Consider the following 18,234-nt stretch of genomic DNA (forward strand, 5'->3'; position numbering starts at 1 on the left):
TCAGGACATTCACTCCTCACTGCTCTGTGTGCTTTCAGTCTTTTGAGTTCATATGTCTGTTCATGAGATGAAAGCAGAGAAGAGGGACTTAACCCGGTTTCTGTCGTGGCTTGATTGATCTATTAGACACGACAAGAAGACAGGTAAAACAGGCAGGGTAAGTGGAGGGGTTTAATGTGGTTAAGGACTACACACGTTCATATGCAGCAACATGCACACCTGACCAGTGGTGGAGGAAGTACTGTATTCAGATCCTTTACTTATGTAAATGTAGCAATACTGCAATATAAAAACACACAAAGAATGTCACTCAAGTATGTCAGTATTATCAACAAAATGTACTTAAAGTATCAAAAGTTACTCTAAATTCAGGGGGAAAAAAGCTATATATTGTAGTAGTAGTAGTAGTATATGGTAATATAGTAGTGTTACACTATTATACATTATATTATTACCTCTAAGAACATTTTATAAGATTATCATTCTATGTTTGCATGTAAACTCGGTGTTAATAGGTGAAGAAACTAGAAACTAAAGCAAAATACATGTAGTGGAGTAAAAAGGACATGATTTCCCTCTAAACTGTAGAGGAGTAGAAGTATAAAGTAGGACTTAACCCAGTTTCTGTCATGGCTTGACTTTGTTCATACACACACAGCTGACTCAGGTTTCTAGTACAGGAGATGAATTCATTCATAGTATTATGACTGCCCCCTCAGGACTGTTTTACTGTGTGTCTGTTTCTGTCTTATAGTGCACTAATAAACACACAAACAAAGTTAAATACTGTAATAAACCCAATTATGCATTTGATTACATTTGCTAGAGGCTAAACACCAAAATTCTCAGATTTTGTTCTGGAACATGTGCAATAACTTGCCCCCAGAGACACATTTTCACATCTAATTCTGACATCCTGAGTTCAATGTTTTTATCAGCCCTCAGCCTGAAAGGAGCTAAAATGTCCTTTACACCATTACAAAATCCCATCGTGCTATTCATGTGAGAATATTTTAAAGAACATTTCCTCAAGTGAAATGTTTTTTTGCCTCAACAAGCTGTTTTCACATTCAGTCTTTTGTAATCTCCCTGCTTAAACTGGTTCAGTTTTCGGGTTTGTTGTGCGTATTTCGATGTCAGAGGGAAAAAACAAGGCTGTGTAGATGAAATATAATGGATTTCTTAAGCCTAAAGGCCCTTCTTTATCATAGATAGCCAAAACTGTAACAACATTTAGTTGAAAGTGTCTTACAACTGTGACAGCTATAAAATTCAGTAACTTTAAACATACAATTTGTAATTTTCTGGATTTATGGGAGTTGTAGTTTTAACTGTTAAACACCATCGCCGATTAGAATGCATCTGTTCACGGACGAGTTTACCCATTCAAGTTTTATTCACGTTACGTTTAGTAACGTTTATTTATGTCATTCTAATAAAATAGCTGTAGTTTCCCCAACACACATTCTCACTCCCATCGCGTCAAAAAGTGACGCATGGTCAGGTGCTTTTGGCGTTTGTTATTGACACAAAAAGTCTCCTTTGGCGTCATATTTAGACACGCTTGGTCGGGACTCTTGGTGTCACTTTTTGACGCTCTGGGTCAGGACGTACTGACTGAGGGGTTACGAAATATACGTTTCAGTGACACGCGGGACAAGAACTGGACACGAACCCCGGTCTCTTGGGTATTTTGTACTTTGTACTTTATTTGTACACAAATTGGTTGCGCAGCAGTGAAACTGAGACACATGATAAAAACACAAAGCACATGTCATATTAATACAAATTAGAAATGGGTAAAAACAGAGTACACAAATGAAAACAATTTAAAAATAAGTAAAATCATAAGATATTTAGAATTTGGGTATATGTGCTAATGTCACCTTTTCCTTACAGCCAGAGTCAACAGAGTTGAGAGATGGAGGAGGGTATTAGAGTTTTTTTAGCTGTGAGTTTTAGCTAAATAGAGGCTAAAAAGGGAACCATGAGGTAAAATCTAAAACTTTGGATGTACAGTAGGGGATAGGAACAGTCACGAAGGATAGGCTCCGCTTTCTTAAGACTATTGATTGATTTAGATTTGTTAGGGAATTTGCATCAACTAAGGTGGGTCATGCTTTGTTACCTACAGTAATCTGCCGCCCTGTCTTGTAAAGGTGTCACTGTGTCAATATCTAGTTTTAAGACCTGAATTATTTTAATTTATACTGAGCAAATTAACATAATATTACCTGCCCCAGGAAACTTTAGGTTAGGTGTTATTATTTTAGCTTAGGAATCAGTTTATGGATCTTTGGGCATATAGTAAAGCTGTCATGTGCAGCCTACTGCATGGAATGTTCTTAATGGGAACTATAGGAATAAACAAGGTACACATATAATACACAGTAAAGGTCAGGGGGCAGTGGCTTTAGTAAAAGTCGTTTTCATAGTTTTCAATTGTTTATTTTGTGAGTGCAAAAACAAGAGGGAGTGAGATTTTTTTGTGTGACCTGTCTATTTATTTCCCTATGGGGCATGACAGTGAACTGTGTTGAAAATCTGAGGCTGTTAACCACAACACAGGTATGTGCTGTGCTAATTGCTGTATGTGTGGAAGAGCTGAAGCTGCTCTGAACCCTGAACTGGCGCTGTTTCTTGGGCCCGTCGGCGTTGACCAGACAGCTGTAGACGCGGCCGAGGTGCTTGTAGGCGTCTAAGTGTGCAGAGGCTGTTGTATGTGGCTGCCATGGAGTGAGTTATGGTGTGTGTTTACTCAACATGGTGTCAATGTCAGTCAAGGAAATCGATGTTTATCCTCACACGTGTCAAGAGAGAATCACGTGAATGTCTGTGTACACCACTTTGCTTTGCCATCATCTCTTCACTGTCCCCAAACACACACCGATACACACACATACAGAGACTAATGTGTCCTGACTCAGCCTTTATTGAGCCAGTGTTAGTGAATATACCCACCAGCTGGCCAACAACCATAGAACAACTCTATGGTAGTTTTCCATGTGTGTGTTAGAGGGCAGGGGGGTGCACAGTTGCTCAGAAGCTTGGGCTTTCCATTGTAATATCTGTGGTGGGCGGTGTGAGAGCGTCACTACTGCTTCCTGTGTATAACAAGTGTAACACAACAAGACACACAAGATAAAAAACAACAATGTGGCACACAGAAAGAGAGAACAGCATCACAATGCATCCACTAATAACATCAGGGTCGTCCCCTATCTCTGTCTCTCACTGTGTCCCTTGGGGCGGGAGGTTTGTGGCCACTTTCCCAGCTCTCCCTCGAGAGTTGGTTCCAGCTGCTGCAGCGCCACATGGTCCCTAACATCAACCCGACTTCACTGACCACAGCCACAGCCTGACATCACTGTCCAGGCGTCCACGCACAGGCAGCTCAGACCAGCGCATACGCACCGCTGCAGAGACGTCACAGCCAAGACGACTGACACGCAGTTGCATTGGCTTCTCTCTGTGGAAGTTCCCAGGGCCTGAGTTGTAGTTGTCAGGCATTATTGTCACTGGACTTGGAAATATTTATGACTTTCTATGAAACACTGATATGTTTGGTGGTACACCCAGGACGAACCACAATTTTATTAAAGGCATATTTGCATTGAATTAGTGTGCGGAAATTTGCATTTCAGTGTGAACAATTACAATGATGTGGTCTGTACTGTTAACATGTCCGCTTGAAAGTATCTGCTAATATCATAGCCCATTTTCATTTGCAGTTCCAAAAACACATATGGTAAGCCTACACATAGCTTGGGACACTGAGACAGAGTACAACATAGAAGAACAGCTGAGATGTTGCATGAATGGGGCTGGATATTTAACCTTGATACTTTGTTTGCTTATATTTTCATATAGAAAATCATGAAACTTAGCTAATTTTGACTATTTGATTTTTATATGACTGATTGTTTTAATTGCCCTACACGACCATAGCTGAATTCTATTTAGCTGCTTCAGTTTCAGAGTCCTGTTATTGTTCATACTGGCTATCACCTGTGCTTTTTTTTTTACTGTGACAAGTAAAAATGTCTGCTGTAAAAAAGGCCTGTAACCAGCCCTATGTGTGTAAAAAAAACTGGCACACAGTGTGGGTCAAGTTCACGGATTCTCACATTTGTATAACTGATGAGTGATGGCAAGTGGTTAAGTCTTGGTTTATGATTTCAGTGTATCTGTGTGGTCCTTTATGTATGCATGTCTGCATATTTGATGGACCTTGGAGGCAGCAAGCAGCATGCGTGCATAGTCCCTGTTGCTCCGGTACTGGCACACCAGTCCCGTTTTCCACATGGAAGCATACAAATATGCCTGTTTGTGTGGGTGGAACTGTTGCATATTGAGTGTTATATATAACATTGTTCTTTCTTACATTTGAGTAAGAGTTTTAGTATTTTCTTTTAAAATATGTTTTTATTTGTGTGACGGTTACTTGTACTTGTTACACTGTAAAACATTTTACAGTGTACTCTTTAGGCCGTAAAACATTTTAAAACTAGAAACCTATAATAAATTACCTTGAAATTAACAGAAATTATATATTTACATGAAAGGTTATTTGATTCTGACAAAAATTATCAGATTGAAATGTGGTGTTCGTGTAGGTTCATGCCACAAAATCCTACAAAGCATCGGTTTGCGATCAAGCAACAATGCACCACACCTGTCAGTGATGCAACAATGAATATTCACAAGTGTCCGAAATCTCTATTTACTGCTCACTATCCAGCCATCTACTGAGTGTTTAATCATGTAGGTAATAGTAAATGAGTGACCGAGAGCTATAGCTTAGAAATCTCATTGCCTCTCACTGGCTGTCATCCCCTTGAGGTGAACACTCTCAGTTTTCATGTTCACAGCTCTCACAACTCAATCTCAGCAGAAAAGAGTTATTGTGAAGGGAAAATAATCTTCTGAGAAATATCGAGGAGGAAGGATGGAGGTGAAGAACCTCAGGGGGAAAAGGTTGTACTGTATCAAGCCTGGTTGAATCTTCAGCATTGATCTCATGAATAATAGAGCTCCAGTGGCCACGTGATGATATTAAACGTGACATCCAACGACAACCTGAATCCAACATTCCTCAGAGCCATGCAGAAACAAACACTTGCATGCGCGCACAGTTGCGTGTAACCTTGTAATTCTGTGACTAATCCGGTCTAATCTGTTTTAACTGTGAAAACATTTTCAAATGAAAGTATCCAAAAGGTCATTGTTAACTTCCCAAACATGAAGTTGAATCAAAGTTATTTCTGTTTGGCTACAAATCACTGACTCACAAAAGAGTCATTAATATAAAACACCCTCATAAAAGAAAAACAAGTTGCCTGCTTAACAAGACGATCTCCTGTGTTTCCTTGTATTCTTCAGCTTCTTAATAATACATAGAGAAACAGCTAACGTCCAATGCTCAGAGCTCACACACACACACACACACACACACACACACACACACACACACACACACACACACACACACACACACACACCCATGCTCCCACGCTCCCACTCTCATGTTAACTGTCCCCACTCATCACTCACCCTGACAAATTTCTGTGAGAAAAATCTGCAAGTCTGCATTTTTCACCCCCAGCAGATTGTATCTTTGCATTTGTTTTACCTGTTCTTCTTCTCATCAATTTATTCATGCGAGCAACTAGTGAACATCAGGGGTAAGCAGGAGCCCAGAGTGGGTGAGCTGAAAGGACGAGGAGGAAGAAACCAGTGGTGGAAAGTAACTAAGTACATTTACTCAGGTACTATACTGGAGTATTTCTAGTTTATGTTACTTAACAAACTGTATACCAAGTAATCAAAACTAGCCCCACCTCAACTAGCTGCAACAGTAGACAGTATACAGTATACAGTATAAATACAACAGTATAGTAAAATGCTACTTATGCATTGACACATTATCAGTATGAACAATATATGACAATATATCAGTTACATATGTCATTTTACTTACAGTTTTAATTTTATGTGATGATTTTGAATGCTGGACTTTTACTTATAATATAATATAATAATATATAGTATTTTACAGTGTTGTACTGCATGGTACTTTTTCCACCACTGTAAGAAAGGGAGAGGAAGTAGAGAAAGCAAAGAACGAGAGTGCAGGTAATATAATAAGAATAAGCTCCTATCAGTTTTTTTCCCAGCACACCAAAGCCTCCCCCCCCCACCCAAACACACACCTCACCCCGAGGCTATCAGAGAATTACTACTGGAGGACTGGTCTGTCATTATGTTATTATCCGCTCTATTGCTTGGGGCCTTGACATGTGTATGCTCTCAAACACGCACATAAGCCCCCTAAACACTCCTGATTTGCATTTAAGCATTATGAGGAAATTCCCTGCAGTTAGGAAGGTGAGAGAGAGAAATCAGGAAGACACTGGGTGAGAGGTTAGAAAAACACTGACAGCTGCAGGAGAATTATGAATGAAAGTATATTTTGAAAAGGGGTTGCACAAACATTCTTTGCATCCACATACTTTAATCTGACTTTAGGACCACGGCTAAATGCAAGTAACACTCGTGGAATGACCTCTATGATATGTACAATTATGCAAGCACAGCAGCTGTAAAATCTAAAATTGTCCACAGAGTTATGTGTTACGCACTGCATGAGAAACCCATTGACATAATGTCTCCCCTCTTTAAAGGTGCCCTGCCACACAAAACCGTTTTTACTTGTATTTTTTAAAATTTATGTTAGGTGCATATGTGTTTGTGTTATGTCGTGAATGTGAAAATGAACTGCTACCTCCTCTGTCAGCTCTAGCCACTGAAAAGAAATAAGTGGAAATCAGGCCAATTACAAAAGCTGGTCAGTCTGATGTGGTGTTGCCTGAGCTCATTACTATTCATGAGCTCGACCAGTTGCGCTGGGCAGAGTGATAGAGAAAGACAGAGTGGCGACACTCCCATTGGACTCCGTTGTACGCTTTTTGCCGCCTACTTCTGGGGTATGCAGTCTCGCATAGTTCCAAACAATCCATTCACGGCGTCAGACATGATTCATTTTCATTGCTGGCCGTCGAGTAACTTCTGAGGTAAGTTGATTAAATAGCTACCTCTTTTGAAGTGTCAACTGTCATATTTTATCAGAGGCCCTTCATGATGCATATACTGATATTTATTTGTATGTGTGCACAGCGTAATTATATATATTTTTATCTTGGTAGCCGACCGATTGCCTGCTAGTTTGTTAGCTCGTTAGCTCGTTTGTTAGCTTGACTTCGCCAGCTGTGAAGGTATCGCTACACCAACAATTATGAAGTTCAGTAGTGAATCTCTGACAACTTTTATTTAGTTAGTTATTGATGTTGGATTACTAGGATCATTAAGGTTGATTAAGGACGGATTTTATTTAAGTTTTATCTGCTGAACCTGATGGTGTTAACTAGTCAGCTGAGTACTGTGTGTCTAGAAATAAGGTTGCGTTTGTTTAATTATACCCATGAAAGGGCTGTCGGATTACATGTATGAATACAAATTATTCCACACAAAAAATATCAGTAAGTGACACGACAATGACATAAGTTTAAATATGAAAAAGTATTAAGGCAAATTTCACAGTTGTGTTTTTTTACTGTTGATTTATTTAACGTTTTCCACTGTTTTTTAAGTTCAATAATTGCAACATCTTTCCAGAAGTCAACAAGTAATCGTGTTAAATTATCGTGATTTCAATAGTGACCAAAATAATTATGATCATATCCATCCATCCATCCATCTTCGTCCGCTTATCCGGTATCGGGTCGCGGGGGTAGCAGCTCCAGCAGGGGATCCCAAACTTCCCTTTCCCGAGCCACATTAACCAGCTCCGACTGGGGGATCCCGAGGCGTTCCCAGGCCAGGTTGGAGATATAATCCTTCCACCTAGTCCTGGGTCTTCCCCGAGGCCTCCTCCCAACTGGACGTGCCTGGAACACCTCCCTAGGGAGGCGCCCAGGGGGCATCCTTACCAGATGCCCGAACCACCTCAACTGGCTCCTTTCGACGCGAAGGAGCAGCGGCTCTACTCCGAGCTCCTCACGGATAACTGAGCTTCTCACCCTATCTCTAAGGGAGATGCCAGCTACCCTCCTGAGGAAACCCATTTCGGCTGCTTGTACCCTGGATCTTGTTCTTTCGGTCATGAATTATGATCATATTTCTTTCCATATTCGAGCAGCCCTAGCTGGTGCTGGCGACGGCTGCTGGTGGTGGCTGCTGGCTGCGGCTGCTGAAATAAGAGGCGACTGGAGGCTGCAGATGGTGTGCCGGGGATGGAGAGGCCAAATACATCCATGGCAACCAGTAAGGTGTTTGGCAGTGGACTATATGTTACGACCTTAGGTGAGGAAGTCTGCTGTGTTGAAATTGCCTTCTTAGTCTGACCCTTGCTGCCAAGGTACCCCTTATCACAGTTGTTTACCTTCCTCTCAGCCCTGATGCACTTTGATTGAATCCTTAACCTCAGCCTGATATATGTGGAGGATATTTTTTGTTAATTAATCACTTATTCCCCCCTGTTCCTTCACTTTGTTCTTGTTTTTCAAGTAAGATACACAGCACACCTGTTCACACATTTGTTGTTCTTTTTCCACTCATGACTAACTTTGTTTTATTTATTGATACCCCTATTGCTCTTATTCATACTTGTTCCCACTTGTTTTTTGTTCCACAAGCCTCAGCCTGATATATGTGGAGAGGATTTGTTTTATTAAACACTCAGCATCTCAAACACTAACCCCCAAAACTCCTGGCTCCAGCTTTACATGCTGCATCCTCCTTTGCAGCGTGCGGATGTTGGGCAGTAGAATCTGCATTTGTTGAAGGGTTTTATAACCAGTGGTGCCAGCGGTAAATCTTATTTGTATTGCTTTTTTTTAATTGTCTCCTTTCCCCAATGTATTCCTTTCTTTTTCTGTACTTGTTCTTGTTGTGTAACTCATTGTTTAATAAAAAATTACATTTCATTTATTCATCCAAGTGTAATGAGTTGTTATTCTTTAATATATGTGATACTTTGTGTATGGCTTAGTCTTAAAATTATCATGTTTGTGTGATCAACTCCTGCCTCATCAGAAGAAGTGGGCTGGACACTAAATGCTGAATGGACTGTTGCTACTCTGCTTTCTCAATTGCTAGAAGAAGATAGTAAGGTTAAGGTTAACCATTGTGTTGTCCTTCGGGTCCCCAGGACACAAATTTTTTGTCGTTTTTGCATTGGCCTGGCGTTGAGCTTCGGGTCCCCCGGTGACCCTTGCGTACTATGTGATGTAATTTAACGTGAACTGGCATGGGGGTCCCAGACATGTCAGAACGAACATGTTTGGACATGCTAATACAAAATGTAAATAAACTAAACAAGTCCCCGTGACACGAAGGACAAGACAGTAGCCTAGTGCTACCCATGCTAACACAGATGTGAAGCTTTCCCTCCAAAACTTAAAAATGTATCTATACATAGCTTTCAGTTGTCACCCTACCACTCCAAATGTAAAACTGACATTTACAAATATGCAATAACAATCAAACAAGTACATGGCTATGTGTTTTTATTTATATTTACCATTCAATATCGCAATCGCTGCTGTCAGTCCCATAGTAGAACATGACCACGCTGCATGTTTTGGAACTATACAGGCTTACATGAACCACGTGACCACCCCACTAGCGAGATCAAAGAGTGTCGCAACTCTTACTATCTCTATGGCTCTGGCGCTGGGTAAAGGATGCTGATAGCCAGGCTCTCATTGGCTAGCTGTTAGCCAATCAGAGTCAAGCAGCTTAGCTCGTTGAATATTACTGAAAACTGGCACAAATCGAGCTGAGTCTTCCTGCAGGCTTTCTATACCACGCTAGAATGGCTTGAAATAAGGTAACCAAGGCAGTTTTTTCACAAACAAATGTTACAGAGTCCATAATAGAACTTCAGACATTGCCACAAAAGAATGAAATACGTGTGGCAGTTTTGTAAGCGTTTTTACTCCCTGAACACTGAAGATTGCATAATGCACTCTCACCTACCACAATCTCACACACACACACACACACACACACACACACACACACACACACACACACACACACACACACACACACACACACACACACACACACACACACACACACACACCAACCTTTATAGTGTCCTACAGCTCGTTGTTTTGGTTTTCGGCAAATTTTCTGTTCTCATCAGCGTCAGTTCCAGATGCAGCAGGTTGCTGTTTTCAGCAAAAAAAAGCTCTGATAAACCTACTTTATGCTACCTACCCAGCACAAAATGAAACTGTTCACGACAGCTGGTGAACATAGTGGAGCATTTAGCGGCTAAAGAGCTGTTGGAGGTGTTGGCGTTGGTGGAGACCAAAAACAGAGCTAAAAGGAGAGTGAATATTGAACTTAGATTTGACACAAACACTACTTCAAATGAATGCTAATGTTGGTCTGTGCTGTGTGTTTTGTTTACAGCTTTTTTCCCGCTGCCCCTGAGTGGCCTTTACAACCTTTTAGGAAAGCATTTAGTGGAATGGGAAGCACAGCAGCAGAGGTAGATTATGTTAAATCATGCATTACTTTATTCAGTGAGTGATGTTATTAGTTTATATGAAAGTCGTGCCATGAAATAAACCTAAAGTCAACAAGAATCATGTTCCATGTCTGTCTAGACATGTGACTGAAGGCTGCTCACATTGTATGTGAAGCCGGCTTTCCTTATTCATCAGCGCTGCAGCTCTGCCGCTCATTCTGTGGAAAGCTTATTAAATCATAAACCACAGAACCACCACGCCTGTAGTGTACAGAGCAGAGAGAGAGAGAAACTGAGATATTCTGAATGTTGGCATTCATTAATGAAACATCTTGTATTAAACAACAAGTATCTTCCCTTGAAATTAAGAGGTAACCACTAACCACATCCAATCCACGCATCTGTAGTATGCACACACATTCCTGCCAAGATCATAAATCTGACAGCATCATTTTCTTGGAGACAAAAATAAATATTTCATCTCATTCAGCACATTTAGAATTACACCTCATTTTGCTCTTTTACATTCAGAATATTGATCACAGAATTTTTGTTTCATTTTCATGTAATGTGTAGGATGTATTCGATTTAGAAGCGCAGCACAGATGAACAAGCCAAGAACATGATAAATATGACTCAGAGATGAAAGTTCTTCGCTCTGTCTTTAAGCAATACTTCAAAAGAAAGACTGCGTACGTCATTATTTGGACTATTTCTTTTACTAATGTGGGTTTATAATGTTTGGCTCATTAAAGCAAATCAGCCCAGCATTATTTTAGGCTGTAATGCTAAAATTAATTTAACAAATATTGCAACCATTTACAAACAATTAAGTACTAAAATGAACTGAAAACATGCTCAGAATATCTTTTAGACTACTACATCAGTATATTTTAATGAAAATGATTATTATACAAGAGCCAGGTGAACCCCAGCTTCATTGCCTCCCTCTCTCTTCCTCACCTCTCCCGTCTGTCGCTGCCCCGGAGCGCTGCACAAGGAGCGCTGCACAAGGAGCGCTGCACAAGGAGCGCTGCACAAGGAGTGGAAAATACAGTCACCTAAAAATACACTGTACATAAGCAACACACTTACAAACACATGGGTACACACACACACACACACACACACACACACACACACACACCAAGTGTCTAATATTAGACAGCACAAGGCTGACACCTGAGACACTCAGTGCAGTGGTGTCACCCCCACCCTCCTCCTTAAATTAGTCCAGCAGTGGCCACCGTCCCTGAGGGTACAGTCTGATCCGCTCTACTGCAGGCTGGCAGTTAGTGATGAGGGGGTTTTGGGGTGTGGGTGCTGGGGGGACACATTCTTATGACATCACAGCCCAGTTGGCCCTGCATGCCTGTGGCAGTCACACGGGCATCACCAGGCCTGACGTGGCATCGCTGCTGATGGAAGGGATTGTGTGTGAAAAGGTCACAGAGACCAACGTGGCCTCCATTCTGGGATTCTCCTTATCACACCACCCTGCGCGTGCACGCACGCACACACACACACACACACACACACACACACACACACACACACACACACACACACACACACTCACTTAAGTTTGACATTTACTGTATATTCTGCTGTTTGAACCACTTTTCTATACAACTATTTTTTTGGTATTTTAACTGATCCCTCCTACTGTGTTTGCTGTCTTCTCATCATGTTTGGTTTCCTCTCCAACTCCTTTAAGGTTTTAATTGTCTTTAGTTTAGCCTCAGCCTTGTTCCATTCTTTTAAGTCCTTTGCATATATCACCATAGACCTGTTCAATTTCTCCCACCATAGACTGTCTCCACCTGTTTCCATCTTCCTGTAGTTATTCATATCTCTCTCCAGCACCATGTGTCTCTTCTTCTCTCTTTGTTTTACCTCTTGCTTTTGCTCAGCCTCTATTTCTGTCAACTCTCTGTATATTTGTTTTATGTCCTTTGTGCTTTAACCTCAACTGCTGCCAAGAGCCATATCCTTCTTCAAGATCTCAATTTCCATTTCTATTTAACTCACCTATTGACTGTTGTTAAACAACTTCTAGTCTTATTTATCTGTTTTTTTGTTGATACATTTCTTTTTTCTTTTTCTTTTTCTCTTTATGTCCTATATGCTGTGATATATTTGTTGTTCTTTATGCTTCTCTTGTTTCTTATCTGAACGTTTGTACTGGATCTCGTGCTTTTGTTGTGAAATATTTAACTTTATCATTGATTCTTTGATATGTTGTTCTAATTGATTGGTATACAAAAAAACATTTAAGCCTACATTTAAATGTAGGCTTCCAAATAATGCTTTTCGTATTTGCATATATTTTTTGAACAAGTAGACCTTATTTAATTTGATCCTGTTTTGTCCACTTTTGTGTTGTTCAGTGGAGCAGAGACTGTGGGGAAAAAGTGGAACTCCGATGAATGGCTGCAATTTGTGTATTTGGTTGTGAATGGTAAGAGTGTAAACATACCACGTCTAAATACTTGGTCTGAGAACTGAGAATTTGATCTTTGACAGTGGTGAATAGTATAATGGAGCTACTTGTGTAGTAACTAGATAAAAACACTACGATAATGGTTTAATGGTTCCTATAAGAGTTCCACCTTTGAGTTGAATGGTTTCATGCTGTTCATCTTACATGCACACAAGGTGAGTGCATGTCACATACAGGATTATAGAATGAGAGATGAGGTACTGATGGATGCAGACTCAGCCTTGGCTCCGAATCTGACTCTTATTTCTCCAGTCCAGTAAAAATCAGGGAGCCTCTAGCTGACACACCCACCCACACAACACAGACACGCACACGCCCTCCCACACACGCACACGCACGCGCGCACACACACACACACACACACACACACACACACACACACACACACACACACACAGCTCTCTCCTGAGCGAGTTGACCTACACAGTTCAGACAGCAGCCATGTGGTCTGGATGCAGAATATGGATTCAGATAATTTTACAGTGAACAAGCTCTCACCTCTCAGTAGACCTACTGATCACTGGCCATTAACAGAGTGTTGCACAAATTGACTGCTATTCTACTGACTAATCACTGCCTGATCACTGCATGAACGCACATTCACAAAGAATGTAAAAGATTTAAACATGTATGATATGCTGTACACCTTTCTTCAGTGTTCTGATCTTCAGAGATGGGAAGAGTAAAACTATGTACATTTATTTAGTTACTGTATTCCGGTAACATTTTAAGGTACTAAAAAAAAATATTAACATAAGTTTATAGAGTAAAAAAAGTATACAGCAAATTAAAATTCACAATAAAGCAATGCATAAATATGGTACAGAAATACAGAAATTTGCTATGTAAAAGCAATTTTGCAATAAAAGGTAAAAAAAAATGCATGTTGTTGAGAAAAGCTGTTTTATGTGACTTTTTTACAAGTAACACTGGGAAAGTTAAAGTAGAGATCTTTTGATTTTTACTGAATTACATTTATCCAATGGTGGTAGTCACTTTGCTCTTGCAGGTAACAATTGTTCAAGCACAACATTCAATAAGTTCATGAAATATGATGCACTCCACCATGGATTAAAACTTACAGTATATAAAATTATCAGTTTTGCTATCACATGGACCACCATATTATTTAAGTACTTTTTGTCAGTACACTTTAAAGGGACCATTCCCTAAAATAAGTACTTTTACTTTTGACACTTAAGACTTTTATTCTATGTACCTATATTGACTTTAGAATGCATGATTTTGTTTTTAAATAAAGTATTTTGTAATATTTTAATGCTACTTTTGCTCAAATAAGGGAGCTGAATACTAATTCCACCACTGCCAATTCTTGTACAGGCTACTACCATATGTAGTTAGACAGATCACGCTAACAGGCCAATGTACAGCTTTCATACTGTTTCACAGTGTAGATCCCGTCACAAGTGTCCCCGCATCCCCTTAACTAGCCCTCAGTTTTGGGGACATCGCTCAGGATTCACCTGTTCGGTGAGCGTGGATCGATTCCACCCGCCAGTCGATTCTTTCCACGCTTTACCAACCATGTGATCTGTTCAAAAATAAACACACACACACACACACACACACACACTTGACATACATGCGGGCATGACTGGGCACTCACACTCATCTAAAGAAGGAATATTCTGCACAGTCTTTGAAAGGAAAGAAGAGTTTCAAATCCTAAGCCCATTGCTGCACCTGATATCCTAGCTTTGTTTACCTTCAGGGCGTTACCAGCATAAACATGTGTGATGGATGGGTGAGAGAGTGACTTAGCCATAGAGAGGGAGAGACAAAGACCTAGAGTGCTGACACAATAAGCGGACAGCAAAGAACTAGTGGCTACGAAGGCCAACTGTGGCGTCTCACGTCTCCTCACGTAGCCTGTGTCTTGCCCAAAAAGTTCCACTTGAGCAAAGACTACAGTCAACGGCCAACTACCATGTACGTTCTGCGCCTGCGTGAGAGGAAATAACTCTCCATGCCAGCAGGCGGTGGTAATCTATTCGTTATTCAAAAAGGGAAACTTGATATATAAAATAAACAACAATGTTTGCCCTCCTGAATCAGCCAGCAGCACGGTTAACCCTAACCCTACGGTCCCTGTGCTTCACTTCCTGCCGGGGACACCAGAAGATGACTAACCAGATTGTTCATCTCCGGGGCTGTAATCCGTTCTCTCTGCAAAGAAGTATCCCTGTGGTGGGGAAGTGGAGGGACAGAGCAGCCCACTGCAGCCACTGGCTAGTTAGCTAGCTTGCTAATTCCACCCAACATGCCTTCATGCTACACTGGTTTCAGAAAATGACTCAAACTAAGTTGTCACTTATCTGGCGATAGCAATGAGCTATTCTATGTTGTGACAAGAGTGTGTATGCCCTCTCACAGTCATCAGTCAGTGCTTGCTTTCCTCACTACCATTTTTCTTCTTGTGCGCTAATTCGCTTAAGCTGAACAGCCAATCACAATCAATTCAACAATCGGCTGAAATAAAGCCGTTGAAGGCCGACCAGTCTCGTCGAGTAGCGACGGTGCAAACTAGGACGACAGATGCTTAACAATCTTCTTGTTGTGTCAGCACCTTTAAACATTTTTTACTTTTTTTGCTAAACCACAGAGCAGCATGTGCTATGTAAAACATAATACATTTGACCTATTTACAGGTCTCCTAAATTGTGTGTGTGTGTGTGTGTGTGTGTGTGTGTAGCACATGTGCGTTCTTACCTCTCTCTATGTAAGGGACCATCCCTTGTAAAAGCGTGCGGTTTCTTCACAGGATATGGGTTTCTTGTGAAAAAGACACAGAGAGGAAGCACTCTGAAGAAAGCTCATTCTCTTTTTTCTTCCCATCTCTCACTTATCTCTTTCTTTCCACGGGACAAACGTCATCTCACGCGTGGATGTTCAGGATGATTTATGTAGAATAGACAGATAGAGGTTCCGCTTGTAACATGCACGTTGATGAAATCTCTTCTTGCTGCCTCTATTGTACCCTTGTGAATATTTGAATATGTTTATTGAGTGATTGCCGAAGAATTAATGGAAACACACATAGTTTAGTGAGGTGCAACAAAGAAAAGTGTCACACTAACGCTGACTTAATGATTGTTATCAACTTCTAAAGATCTTGGCAAAGGGTTTCTTTATGCCTTCTTTACAATAAAATCCAACATTTAAACGGTTACACTTTACTTGAAGGTATCTACATAAGAGTGACATGACACTGTCATGAACATGTCATAAACATTATAAACAAGCCATAAACATTTATGACATAATGCCTCTTTTAGTAAGTGTCATTCGGTTTTTGTCATGACAAGTTATGGATAGGGTTAGAGTTAGGGTGTGTGTTCATGACAGTGTCATGTCACTCTTATGTAGATACCTTCAAGGAAAGTGTTACAATTTAAACTAACTTTGGCAGGTGTGTCAAATAAACACCAGCAACAAATGTGTTTCCACATATCTAAAACCAACAAGCACAAACTGGAGAAACACCAGAGTAAAAAAAAACAAAATAGAAAACATAGTGCTTACATACTGAGTGAGTTAAGACCATTATTGACGTGTCTGTGTGTCCAAAACATAAAGCCTGAGGACTCTGGGAGTTGATTTGTGTAGACGGTGTCAAGAGGAGTTTGGAACTACAGGTTGCAGCAGTGTGGAGCGCTCCACATGCTGCCTGTGCCTGTTTGACTCCTGAACACTGAGGGACAGCTTTGACACGGCTCCTTCATATTTAATTGTTATGTTGAATTATTCTGGCTTACTGCCGTGTTGTACCACCATGAATTGGGACTTAGTGAGTGTATCTGTGTGTGTGTGTGTGTGTGGGACAGGGACAGGGACGACAGGGAGAGTGATGTGGCAGTTGTGCCTGAGTTTGCCTCGAACACTGGAAGCCTGTGGGAAAGCACAGCCATAGCAACAGAATGAATTAATGAACAGGATCCGAATGCTACGTTTAACACAAGGCGCGCGCACACACGCACACACACACACACACACACACACACACACACACACACACACACACACACTTACTTACTTTCATATTCAACACAGGTAACCTGGTGATGCAGGATGGGCTAGAACTGCTTCTACAACTACAAAACACTCAGCCAACAGCTCACAGCATTGAACATACTGAACATCATGTCATAAATTCTTCCACGCTGTTTGACTTAATGTGGTCAAATCAAATCTGAAACAGTTTCTAATCATTCATTTTTGTTCCGCTCTGCTCTGTGATAATGATTTTCATCTAAAAATAATTAACTGGTTATGATATTATGATAATATGATTAGGTAAAAACAAAATCACCACACAGAACATGTGTTCATGCACTCCCTCAGTCAAGTCAGAGTTATATCTTGATTTTCTCTCAGCCAGTGATTTTCAGAAAATAGTCTGCAGCGCCCCCCTCAGGAAACGACAGAAAAACATCTGGGCAAAATTAAGATGAAGATGATGAAGAGGCTCTGAGGGATTTTACAGGAAAACCTAAATGCAGTATGAGAAGAATTTATATTAATATAAACAATGGCAAGCCAGTTTTGGCTCAAAGAAAGGAACTTTAGAGAATGATTTCAACAAAAACTCTTTTTTGTGTTTTGGATATATGCAGGTATATACTTTCCCTAAAACAGCTGATGATTGTTATGCTCTATTGTCCTAGGTGCACTTATCCAGAATCAAATGACCAGCCATGTGAAAAAAATGAAAAACTACTATATAGTTAACATTCGGCATTTATATCATCAGACATAAGCCATACAATTCCTGATGTGAATGCCTTCTGGTATTACTCTAGCACTATGAAGACTTGCCACTTTTCAAAAACTAATTTTACCTGTCTGCAATTCTTTAGAGCTTCAAAACAAGCTTCAGTACTGGTGGTGAGGACAAGCCCTGGGGCAGCCCATGTTGGAGGCTGATGCCTCTGAACCTCTATAGAGGTAAGCATACTGAGAAGTTACACTTCCATCCAGTCATCCAGTCAAACATCAATTTAAAGCAGCTGGTATACATATGTATAGACAAGTCTGGGCTTTTCTGCTCATGCAAATAATATGCTTTGGAGTATGTGTGTGCTGTGTAATCTTGTTGAACCATAGGATGACAGGATCAGTTTAGGACAAGTTTGATTACACAACAAGTACACATGTGGTTTTAGGTGCCATC

The 18,234-nt window shown here is 40.6% G+C and overlaps 1 long non-coding RNA gene across 1 annotated transcript in view; it reads left to right on the plus strand.

The window, feature by feature from the left end:
- The window catches only part of LOC144519689 (uncharacterized), an 83,855-nt gene extending 65,847 nt beyond the window's left edge, over positions 1-18,008 (plus strand). Inside the window, exon 4 of the long non-coding RNA XR_013502128.1 lies at positions 17,921-18,008. This is a non-coding gene — a long non-coding RNA (uncharacterized LOC144519689). The remainder of the gene's footprint in view (positions 1-17,920) is intronic.
- Positions 18,009-18,234: the final 226 nt, after the last annotated feature.

The sequence above is a fragment of the Sander vitreus genome, chromosome 6 (genome assembly GCF_031162955.1).
Source record: "Sander vitreus isolate 19-12246 chromosome 6, sanVit1, whole genome shotgun sequence".
NCBI lineage: Eukaryota > Metazoa > Chordata > Actinopteri > Perciformes > Percidae > Sander > Sander vitreus.